Genomic DNA, 11758 nt, shown 5'->3' on the forward strand with positions numbered 1-11758 from the left:
TAGTTTTGTATTATATTTCTTGTATCTCCTTTGAAAAATCATGATTTGAGTTGAGAAAATGTTGTGTTGAGAAAAATGTTGGAGCTGAAATTTGCAAATACATATTGAAGTGTTTTTTTTACAGGTTTTCTGAAGAACTGTTTTATCCAAAATACAGAGGGCACTTTGCCAAAATTTTTACAGAAATTCCAAATAATTCAAATGTGTCAATTCTATCACTTCAAAAGGTTTTAACACTGTAAATAGTGCTCACCAAAAGAAGTAAGAAAAGTTTTGAAAATCCCTTGTAGTGTATTTAATGGGTTATCAGTAGACGGAGTTGGTAATTCATTAGGTATACTACGGGATCATGTTATGCCTTACAGAGGGGTAGGGTGTGACAGAATTACCCTACTCATGATCTGGAGCTAGCAGCAATTATCTTCGCACTGAAGATATGGAGGCATTATTTGTATGGTGAAAAGTGCTACATCTATACAGACCACAAAAGTCTAAAATATTTGCCAACCCAAAAGGAGCTCAACCTTAAACAGAGGCGATGGATTGAGTTCCTAAATGACTATGATTGTGTGATAGATTACCACCCTGAGAAGACAAATGTAGTTGCTGATGCCTTAAGCAGAAAGTCCACCACAGCTTTAAGACCACTGAATGCCCGTCTGTCCCTAGCTTAAGATAGAGCTATTTTGACTGAGTTACAAGTGAGGCTAAACCTACTACAGCAGATGTCACACCCTACTCCCCCGTAAGATGTAACATGATCCCGCAGTACATCTAATGAATTATCATACTTCGCCTACCGATAACCCATTAGATATACTACAAAGGATTTTAAAATAATTTTCGTGAAATTTAAATCATCGATTAAAATCTGGTGTTATAAAATTTTTTTCAAAATTTCAGCAAAATGCCGGCTGTGTTTTGAGAAAATAGTTCTTCAAACCTAAAAAGGAAAACACTCCCAATATGTTTTCTCAAATACAACTCCAATAACTTCATTTCAAGTCACAATTCAAATCTCAATCATCAAATCAATTCATTTTCAAACCAACCTCATCATAAAAGAAACATTTCATTGATTACAAAACTCAAAAATTAATATTATAAAACTATACAGGTAAATGAAATCTTAAATTTGTATTACAATGATTTGCATTTAATTACATACCAAAATATTTTACAAGAGTTTTTATATAACTGCTCAAATAATTTACATACCTATTATTACATACATATTTCAAAACCTGTGTACATGGGTTTACCTGGAGCTGATCTGAATGTCTCTTCAAAGAAGCTTACTCAATTGCTCTATGCTCTTTTCACCTGCGACAGCATACAAAGCTATCGTTGAGTGGTGAACTCAGTGGTGCACAACTATAATTTAAAACATAGTACAATATACCTTAACAAAAATTACAGCAAATAATTTGGAAATCTGGATACTCATCAAATTCCAAAACTCAAAATATTCATTGCTAATAATATAAATCATTTGTATAAAATGACTTTGATCACGAAATTCAATTTATCAAATCACAACCAAACATTTAAGGTAATTCCAATAAAATCAATTATACATAAATCATAATTGAAATCACAATTCTTTACTATTCAAAAACCATTCTTTATTTCAAAAACCATTCTTTATCTCAAAAGCCATTCTTTATCTCAAAAACCATTCTTCATCTCACTAACTATGCAAGACTAATCCGAAAGGGCCATCTTCGAGGTGATTCTAACTCCCTATGGTTGGGGAGGTCGAATCGGATTCTAACTCCCTATGGTCGAGGAGGTCGAATCATCATGCACAGTACACATCACAATAATGAAACTTTCGAAAGGGCCATAACATAAAAAAAAAAAAAAAACTTAGATCTAACCTCTAATAAGAGAAGAATCTAAGCATGTGCACGTACCATGGTAATCAAAATACAACTTACTCCATTGTCTTCTCAACAAATGAGAGAGACGGGTAATAACCTAGTCAAACATCTATAGTGAGATATAAAACAATATCACAATCCTTTTAGTGAGCATAAATCACAATACAATTCGATTAAAAGTCAATTCCAATATCCAATAATTTTTATGCTCATCACAATTCAAATCATAAATTTGCATTTTTCCATGCAAATTGCCCATCACAATTCAAAACATGTTTTATCACAATTTTCCAAAACATAATTTATTCAATCCACAACAGTGCTTAATACTTGTGGAAATACCATTTCACAAAGCTAAATTCATACATACTATAACAATTTCAATAATCATTGAATTAAATCCAATGCTTGTTAAACATAATACATAAGAAAAATATATCATTTAATCATATGAAATATTCAGAACAAAAGAAGTTAAAAACTAGTTGTGCACAAACCTGATTTGAGTTGCTCCTAGGCCTTGACTCAGTGTTCTTTATGCTTCTCAATATCCTTATCAACTGAAACACACAATTTAAAGTGTTTCAGTACTCAATGAATTTGTTTGCAACCATAAAATCTAATATCTAAATTTTCTTGGTACTATTCCCTTAAATTCATTTCATTAGTCAACTTATAATGTTGACCCTTGATGCACTCTAAGTGAGTCAATTCCAATGTTACCAATATGTCACATTTTATAGCCCTTTAGTGTTGGTATAAGTTACCAAATTCATTTTCAAGTGTATTGCATTTTATTGCAATTTACCGGATTTTGGTATACTATTTTGACCTAGCCGGACGACCTAGTTCCCTCAATTTTCGGGTTTTGGTCCAAACTACAAACTTGTAGGTCTATGTCTTATTGCACGCGAGGCAAAATTTCAGGTCATTCGGAGTTGTATAGACCAAGATATTGTCAATTTACCAATGCTGGACAGAATGCACTAAAATGGTAGGCTTAGGTCATTTTTAGGTCACTTTTGGTTCAGCTAGTTTTGGTACCTGAAATTATGCAGGCTATTTGGCTTGATTCTGGCCATTTTTGGGCTTTGGTGTCTTCATAAGAATTGTAGATCTATGTCGAAACTATTCATGGTAAAAATTTCAGGTCAATTGGACCTGTTTTGAGTAAGTTATGATCAAAACACTAACTGCTGCCCAAATGGTCAATTTTCAGGCTTCCAAGTCACTAATCCGGATTCGGTCATTTTTCAAGTCACCTTCTAGGCAAAATTTAGGTAAGATTCCTTCATGAAAGTTGGCACATTTTGTGCCTAGTTTCACCTCCAATTGGTCTCATACCAATTTAAGTCACACACTTCAGGTTCTAAGCTAAAATGTACACTGCCTTATCACACATTGTTCATCACTTACCAATTACACATTCTATACTTACCACGCTAACTCTTTCATTTCAATTTTGATTTGGTACCATGCCATTAATATACTTAACAACACATTTTGGTCATTTTGGATAGCTTGTAACCATTCTCAATGTACACATTATAACTCAGAATTTTCCAAAGTCCATTTACACAATTTAACCGCATGAACATACCCCATTTACATATCCAATTCAAATCTATTATATACATATACATGCTGCCACCATAAACAACATAATTCAATAAACCAAACCATGAAACAACACATTTCCAACTAAATTTTAAAGTTGCTGAATCACCTCATGAGCACATCTCATTTAAATTTGCTTTCAAGCTTCCAAAACCAAGTGCACCATTACACATACTCTTAATACACATTGTCTAAATCATTTCTATACACATAAACACTTACATTAACATCTTAAACAACCATTTACAAGTGAAAACAAGCTACACATGGTGAGTTCCCATGGCTGCCAAAATGGTGTTTCACCATTAATCCATCAAACCTCAAAACTCCCTCCACAAAACAACTCACCACAACATCCACTCAAAGTTTAATGAAACAAGAATGGGAAATACTCACTTACCACTTTTGAAGCTTGATCAAAACCTCACTAAACTTCCTAAAATTGCTTTCAAACTCTTCCTTGCAAGGTGAGGATTAACTTTAATGAAGGAACCTAGTGGAAATGGTGGCTTAAGGTTGGTTGCACGAAGCTCCCTCACATTCGGCCATGGAGGTTTTCTCTCAAGTTGGTTTTAGCTGGTTGTCCCAAGGTTGAAGATGACAGAATTTTCTGTCCAAAGGCTGATTAAAAGTCCACTTAGGTGATGTTAGTGGAGCACTAATGAAGTTTTAATATTAGTTTAATCAAATTTTCCATAATTCCCACATTTAACCTCTTTTCTTTCACTATTTAAATTATGGACCACCATTTTAATTTTCGTGATATTTTTAAAGTTTATTACCATTTATTTTTAAGGGACATTTAGGTCAAAAGGCAACTCGAGGTGTCAATTGACCACAATGCCCCTATTCGGGTTGCATTCCCGATTTTTTAGTAACACCGAGTTTTGTCGGTTTCTCGGTTTCTCATTTTTCTTTGTACTAATTAATTAATTTTTCTTTGGTATTTATAATGACATTTATACTTCAATAAGTCTTTAATTATGTCTCGAAATTAAATTCTGAGGGTTCCCTGCAGTCCTAGGGCCGGCTATTGCCTATGTCGTAACTTTTCTGTGTGGTCACCCATCGCTGCGGTGCTGGCTCGTTTAACTTGGTTACATTTCATTGCTATTATTTTTCCTTTGTTTTTCTTGTATTTTCCTTTCTTGTATTTCATTATTTTATGTCTCCTCACTAATAATTAAATGTAGTTCTAGGCATCCTAGCTGTCCGAACCGACACTGGTCACTGGAATAGTAGAACGCACTACCGAACATAGGGGTGTTACAATTCTCCCCCCCTTAAAATAAATTTCGTCCACGAAATTTTAGCCAATAGTCGTCTTACAATATTCACACGTTTATTTCCTCCTTTCTATATGATCGTATAATCTTCTTTCCTCTGAATTTGTGTAAGACTTTTAACAATCTAATATAACATTTACTTTGTTTATACAGCACTAATCCTTTCTTACTATCGTTCTGTCTAATATTTCAATTCATATTCCCTTCTTGAATGGCCATTATGGTCATATTAGAATTACTTATCTAATCATGGGTCCTTTGACCATTCTAGTCAGCAATTACCACCATGTAGCTTACCACAAACATGGCAGAAACGGGCAGAATAGGAACTTTTAGTTGTTCGACGATTAAATCTTGGTGGTCTCTACCCTGATGATCCGCCTTTATCATATTCCTGAGCTCGAGGCTCCTCAAATTCTTTTTTCTTCCCCAAATTACTGTTTGAGCTCTGACCCATAGGTTTCTCCCTCTTCTCGATTTCATGTTGTCCTTGTGGGGGTTGGGTCTGTACTTGAGTTTGAGCTGACAGAGTATCAGCCATTTGTTGAAAGAAAGTGGCCATTTGCTGGGCCATTTGTGCAGTAATTTGTACTGGTGAAACTGGTACATTCAGGCCTTCGACACTTTGTGGAGCTGGGCCCTCAACTTGTACTTCTGCCATCACAGACTGTTCTATTCTCCCATTCTTCTCTTCCATATCGTTTCACATGATTTTCTATTCCTGTACAACCAACACAAAGAGATTCGTCTCCATTAGTTCATATTTATGATGTAAATGTATTATATGTATCAAACATTTGAGCAGTTGTAGTTACCAACAAAAAGATTTCAAATTCACAATTCAAAATTTACTTTAAAACCGTTGCTCTGATACCATAAAACAAGTCACACCCTACTCCCCCATAAGATGTAACATGATCCCGTAGTACACCTAATGAATTACCATACTTCATCTACCGATAACCCATTAGATATACTACAAGGCATTTTAAAACAATTTTCGTGAAATTTAAATCATCGATTAAAATCTGGTGTTATAAAATTTTTTTCAAAATTTTGGCAAAGTGCCGGCTGTGTTTTGAGAAAACAGTTCTTCAAACCTAAAAAGGAAAACACTCTCAATATGTTTTCTCAAATACAACTCCAATAACGTCATTTCAACTCACAATTCAAATCTCAATCATCAAATCAATTCCTTTTCAAACCAACCTCATCATAAAAGAAACATTTCATTGATTACAAAACTCAAAAATTAATATTACAAAACTATACAGGTAAATGAAATCTCAAATTTATATTACAATGATTTGCATTTAATTACATACCAAAATATTTTACAAGAGTTTTTATATAACTGCTCAAATAATTTACATACACATTATTACATACATACATCAAAACCTGTGTACATGGGTCTACCTGGAGCTGATCTGAATGTCTCTTCAAAGAAGCTTACTCAATTGCTCTATGCTCTTTTCTCCTGCGACAGCATACAAAGCTATCATTAAGTGGTGAACTCAGTGGTGCACAACTATAATTTAAAACATAGTACAATATACCTTAACAAAAATTACAGCAAATAATTTAGAAATCTAGATACTCATCAAATTCCAAAACTCAAAATATTCATTGCCAATAATATAAATCATTTGTATAAAATGACTTTGATCATGAAATTCAATTTATCAATTCACAACCAAACATTTAAGGTAATACCAATAAAATCAATTATACATAAATCATAATTGAAATCACAATTCTTTACTATTCAAAAACTACTCTTTATCTCAAAAACCATTCTTTATCTCAAAAGCCATTCTTTATCTCAAAAACCATTCTTTATCTTACTAACTATGCAAGACTAATCCGAAAGGGCCATCTTCGGGGTGATTCTAACTCTCTATGGTCGGAGAGGTCGAATCATCATGCACAGTACACATCACAATAATGAAACTTCTGAAAGGGCCATAACATAAAAAAAAAAAAAAAAAAAAAACTTAGATCTAACCTCTAATAAGAGAAGAATCTAAGCCTGTGCATGTACCATGGTAATCAAAACACAACTAACTCCATTGTCATCTCAACAAATGAGAGAGACGGGTAATAACCTAGTCAAACATCTATAGTGAGATATAAAACAATATCACTATCCTTTTAGTGAGCATAAATCACAATACAATTCGATTCAAAGTCAATTCCAATATCCAATAATTTTTATGCTCATCACAATTCAAATCATAAATTTGCATTTTTCCATGCAAATTGGCCATCACAATTCAAAACATGTTCTATTACAATTTTCCAAAACATAATTTATTCAATCCACAACAGTGCTTAATACTTGTGGAAATACCATTTCACAAAGCTAAATTCATACATACTATAACAATTTCAATAATCATTGAATTAAATCCAATGCTTGTTAAACATAATACATAAGAAAAATATATCATTTAATCATATGAAATGTTCAGAACAAAATAAGTTAAAAACTAGTTGTGCACAAACCTGATTTGAATCGCTCCTAGGCCTTGACTCAATGTTCTTTATGCTTCTCAATATTCTTATCAACTGAAACACACAATTTAAAGTGTTTCAGTACTCAATGAATTTGTTTCCAACCATAAAATCTAATATCTAAATTTTATTGGTACTATTCTCTTGAATTCATTTCATTAGTCAACTTATAATGTTGACCCTTGATGCACTCTAAGTGAGTCAATTCCAATGTTACCAATATGTCACATTTTATAGCCCTTTAGTGTTGGTATAAGCTACCAAATTCATTTTCAAGTGTATTGCATTTTATTGCAATTTACTGGATTTCAGTATACTATTTTGACCTAGCCGGACGACCTAGTTCCCTCGATTTTCAGGTTTCGGTCCAAACTACAAACTTATAGGTCTATGTCTTATTGCATGCGAGGCAAAATTTCAGGTCATTCTGAGTTGTATAGACCAAAATATGGTCAATTTACCAATGCTGGACAGAATGCACTAAAATGGTAGGCTTAGGTCATTTTTAGGTCACTTTTGGTTCGGCTAGTTTTGGTACCTGAAATTGTGCAAGCTATTTGGCTTGGTTCTGGCCATTTCTGGGCTTTGGTGTCTTCATAAGAATTGTAGATCAATGTCTAAACTATTCATGGTAAAAATTTCAAGTCAATTGGACCTATTTTGAGTAAGTTATGGTCAAAACACTAACTGCTGCCCAAATGGTCAATTTTCAGGCTTTCAAGTAACTAATCCAGATTTTGTCATTTTTCAAGTCACCTTCTAGGCAGAATTTAGGTAAGCTTCCTTCATGAAAGTTGGCACATTTTGTGCCCAGTTTTACCTCCAATTGGTCTCATACCAATTGAAGTCACACACTTAAGATTCTAAGCTAAAATGTACATTGCCCTATCACACATTGTTTATCACTTACCAATTACACATTCTATACTTACCAAGCTAACTCTTTCATGCCAATTCTAATTTGGTACCATACCATTAACATACTTAACAACACATTTTGGTCATTTTGGATAGCTTGTAACCATTCTCAATATGCACATTATAACTCAGAATTTTTCAAAGTCCATTTACAAAATTTAACCACATGAACATACCCCATTTACATATCCAATTCCAATCTATTATACACATGTACATGCTGCCACCATAAACAACATAATTCAATAAACCAAACCATGAAACAACACATTTATAACTAAATTTTAAAGTTGCCGAATCACCTCATGAACACATCTCCTTCAAATTTGCTTTCAAGCTTCCAAAACCAAGTGCACCATTACACATACTCTTAATACACATTGTCTAAATCATTTCTATACACATAAACAATTACATCAACATCTTAAACAACCATTTACAAGTGAAAACAAGCTACACATGGTGAGTTCCCATGGCTGCCGAAATGGTGTTTCACCATTAATCCATCAAACCTCAAAACTCCCTCCACAAAACAACTCACCACAACATCCACTCAAAGTTTAATGAAACAAGAATGGGAAATACTCACTTACCACTTTTGAAGCTTGATCAAAACCTCACTAAACTTCTTAAAATTGCTATCAAACTCTTCCTTGCAAGGTGAGGATTAACTTTAATGAAGAAACCTAGTGGAAATGGTGGCTTAAGGTTGGTTGCATGAAGCTCCCTCACATTCGGCCATGAAGGTTCTCTCTCAAGTTGGTTTCGGCTGGTTATCCCAAGGTTGAAGATGATAGAATTTTTTGTCCAAAGGCTAATTAAAAGTCCACTTAGGTGATGTTAGTGGAGCACTAATGAAGTTTTAATATTAGTTTAATCAAATTTTCCATAATTCCCACATTTAACCTCTTTTCTTTCACTATTTAAATTATGGACCACCATTTTAATTTTCATGATATTTTCAAAGTTTATTACCATTTATTTTTAATGGACATTTAGGTCAAAAGGCAACTCGGGGTGTCAATTGAATACAATGCCCCAATTCGGTTTGCATTCCCAATTTTTTGGTAACACCGAGTTTTGTCGGTTTCTCGATTTCTCGTTTTTCTTTGTACTAATTAATTAATTTTTCTTTGATATTTTTAATGACATTTATACTTCAATAATTCTTTAATTATGTCTCAAAATTAAATTTCGAGGGTTCCCTGCAGTCTTGGGGTCGGCTATTGCCTGTGCCGTAACTTTTCCGTGCGGTCACCCATCGTTGCGGTGCTGGCTCGTTTAACTTGGTTACATTTCATTGCTATTATTTTTCCTTTGTTTTTCTTGTATTTTCCTTTCTTGTATTTCATTATTTTATGTCTCCTCACTAATAATTAAATGTAGTTCTAGGCATCCTAGCTGTCCGGACCGACACTGGTCACCGGAACAGTAGAACGCACTATCGAACATAGGGGTGTTACAGCAGATACAAGATGGGCAGAAGGCAGATGAAAAATTAATGGCTATTAGGAGACAAATCTCAGAGGGGAAGGAAACTAATTTTGAGGTGAAAGCAGATGGGTGTCTGTACTACAAAGGGAGAGTGTGTGTACCAAATGATGGGGAATTGAAGGCTAGTATTCTGAAAAAAGCACACACCAGTGTTTATGCTATGCAACTGGGAAGCACAAAAATGTATAATGATCTAAAGCCTCATTATTAGTGGCCTGGTATAAAGTAGGATATAGCTAACTATGTTACTAGGTGCTTGACATGTCAGCAAGTTAAAGCAGATCATCAAGTTCCATCAGGATTGCTACAGCCTATACGCATACCTGAATGGAAATGGGACCGGGTCACTATGAATTTTGTCAGTGGTCTACCTTTCACCCAGAAGAAGCATGATGCAGTATGGGTGATAGTGGATAGATTGACGATGTCAGTACATTTTTTGCTAGTTAGGACTGACTACTCACTGGAGAAGCTAGCAAAATTATATATCAGTGAGATAGTTAGACTGCATGGAATCCCACTTTCCATCATATCTGATCGAGACCCAAGGTTTACATCGAGATTTTGGAAAAAGTTGCAAGAAGCCTTGGGCACACAACTCCGCTTTAGCATGGCTTTTCATCCTCAGACGGATGGACAGTCGGAACGACTAATCCAGGTAAACCTAAAAACTAATTGAATTCTTATAACTAATAAATTGAAATGATAGTAACAACGTGAATTATGTGATAGATCCTTGAAGATATGCTGAGGAGTTGTGTCATTGAGTTTGAGGGGAGTTGGGATAGATATCTCCCATTGGCAGAATTCGCATATAACAATAGCTACCAAGCTAGCATTCAAATGGCCCCGTATGAAGCACTGTATGGGAGGAAGTGTAGAACCCCAGTATGTTGGACTGAATTGGGCAAAGAAAAGCTAGTAGGACTAGACTTGGTGAAACAAACTAAGGAAAAAGTAAAGTTAATCAAAGCTAATTTGAAGGTTGCCTCAGACAGACAAAAATCTTATGCTGACTTGAAGAGAAAAGAGATAGAGTATGCAGTTGGCAACAAAGTGTTTTTCAAAGTCTCACCATAGAAGAAGGTACTGAGGTTCAGAAGAAAGGGTAAGTTAAGCCCTAGGTTCATTGGCCCATATGAAATCATTGAACATGTGGGACCAGTGGTCTATCGGCTAGCTTTACCACCAGAACTGGATAAGATCTATAATGTATTTCATAAGTCTATGCTAAGAAGATACCGCTCATATCACACCCTACTACTCGTAAGATGTAACATGCTTCCGTAGTACACTTAATGAATTACCGTACTTCGCCTACCAGTAACACATTAAATATACTACAAGGGATTTTAAAACAATTTTCGTTCATTTTTAAATTGGTGGGTAAATTTTTTTTTCAGATATTAAAAACCTTTATTTAAAGTCCAAACATAAATCAAATTTTTAGATATTTAAAATCTCTACAATTTTTACAAAAATTTCGGTAGAGTGCCGTCTGAATTTTGAGAAAACAATTCTTTAAAACCTAAAATAAAGACACTCCTAATATATTTCTCAATCACAACTCCATTATTCAATCACATTTCACAAATCAGCACAAGCAACTCAATACACAGTTTAAATTAAATCAAATATTGAAACATCTCATTAAGGTAGCAAAATTAATATTTACATTCATAGGAGCATTAAAAATTTAGTAGTGCAAAACTTTGTAAGTACATAAAATCTCAAGACAATCTTACAATAATATGTATTTGATTACAATCTAAAAATATATTACAAAAGAGTTGGTACAACTGCTCAAAGGAAATTTCATACATACAATTACAAAATTACATCAAAATCTAATGTACAAGGGTATGCCTATGATATACCCAAAGATAGTCTCACTATGTCTTTCAGTAATCTTGCTCAGCTACTTTATATTTTCTTTCACTTGCGACAGCATACAAAGCTATCGCTGAGTGGTGAACTCAATGGTGCACAAACTAATAATTTAAAACTTAATACAATTTATGCTTTGACAACTCATAACAAATA

This window comes from Hevea brasiliensis, chromosome 3 (assembly GCF_030052815.1).
Source record: "Hevea brasiliensis isolate MT/VB/25A 57/8 chromosome 3, ASM3005281v1, whole genome shotgun sequence".
NCBI classification, from domain to species: domain Eukaryota; kingdom Viridiplantae; phylum Streptophyta; class Magnoliopsida; order Malpighiales; family Euphorbiaceae; genus Hevea; species Hevea brasiliensis.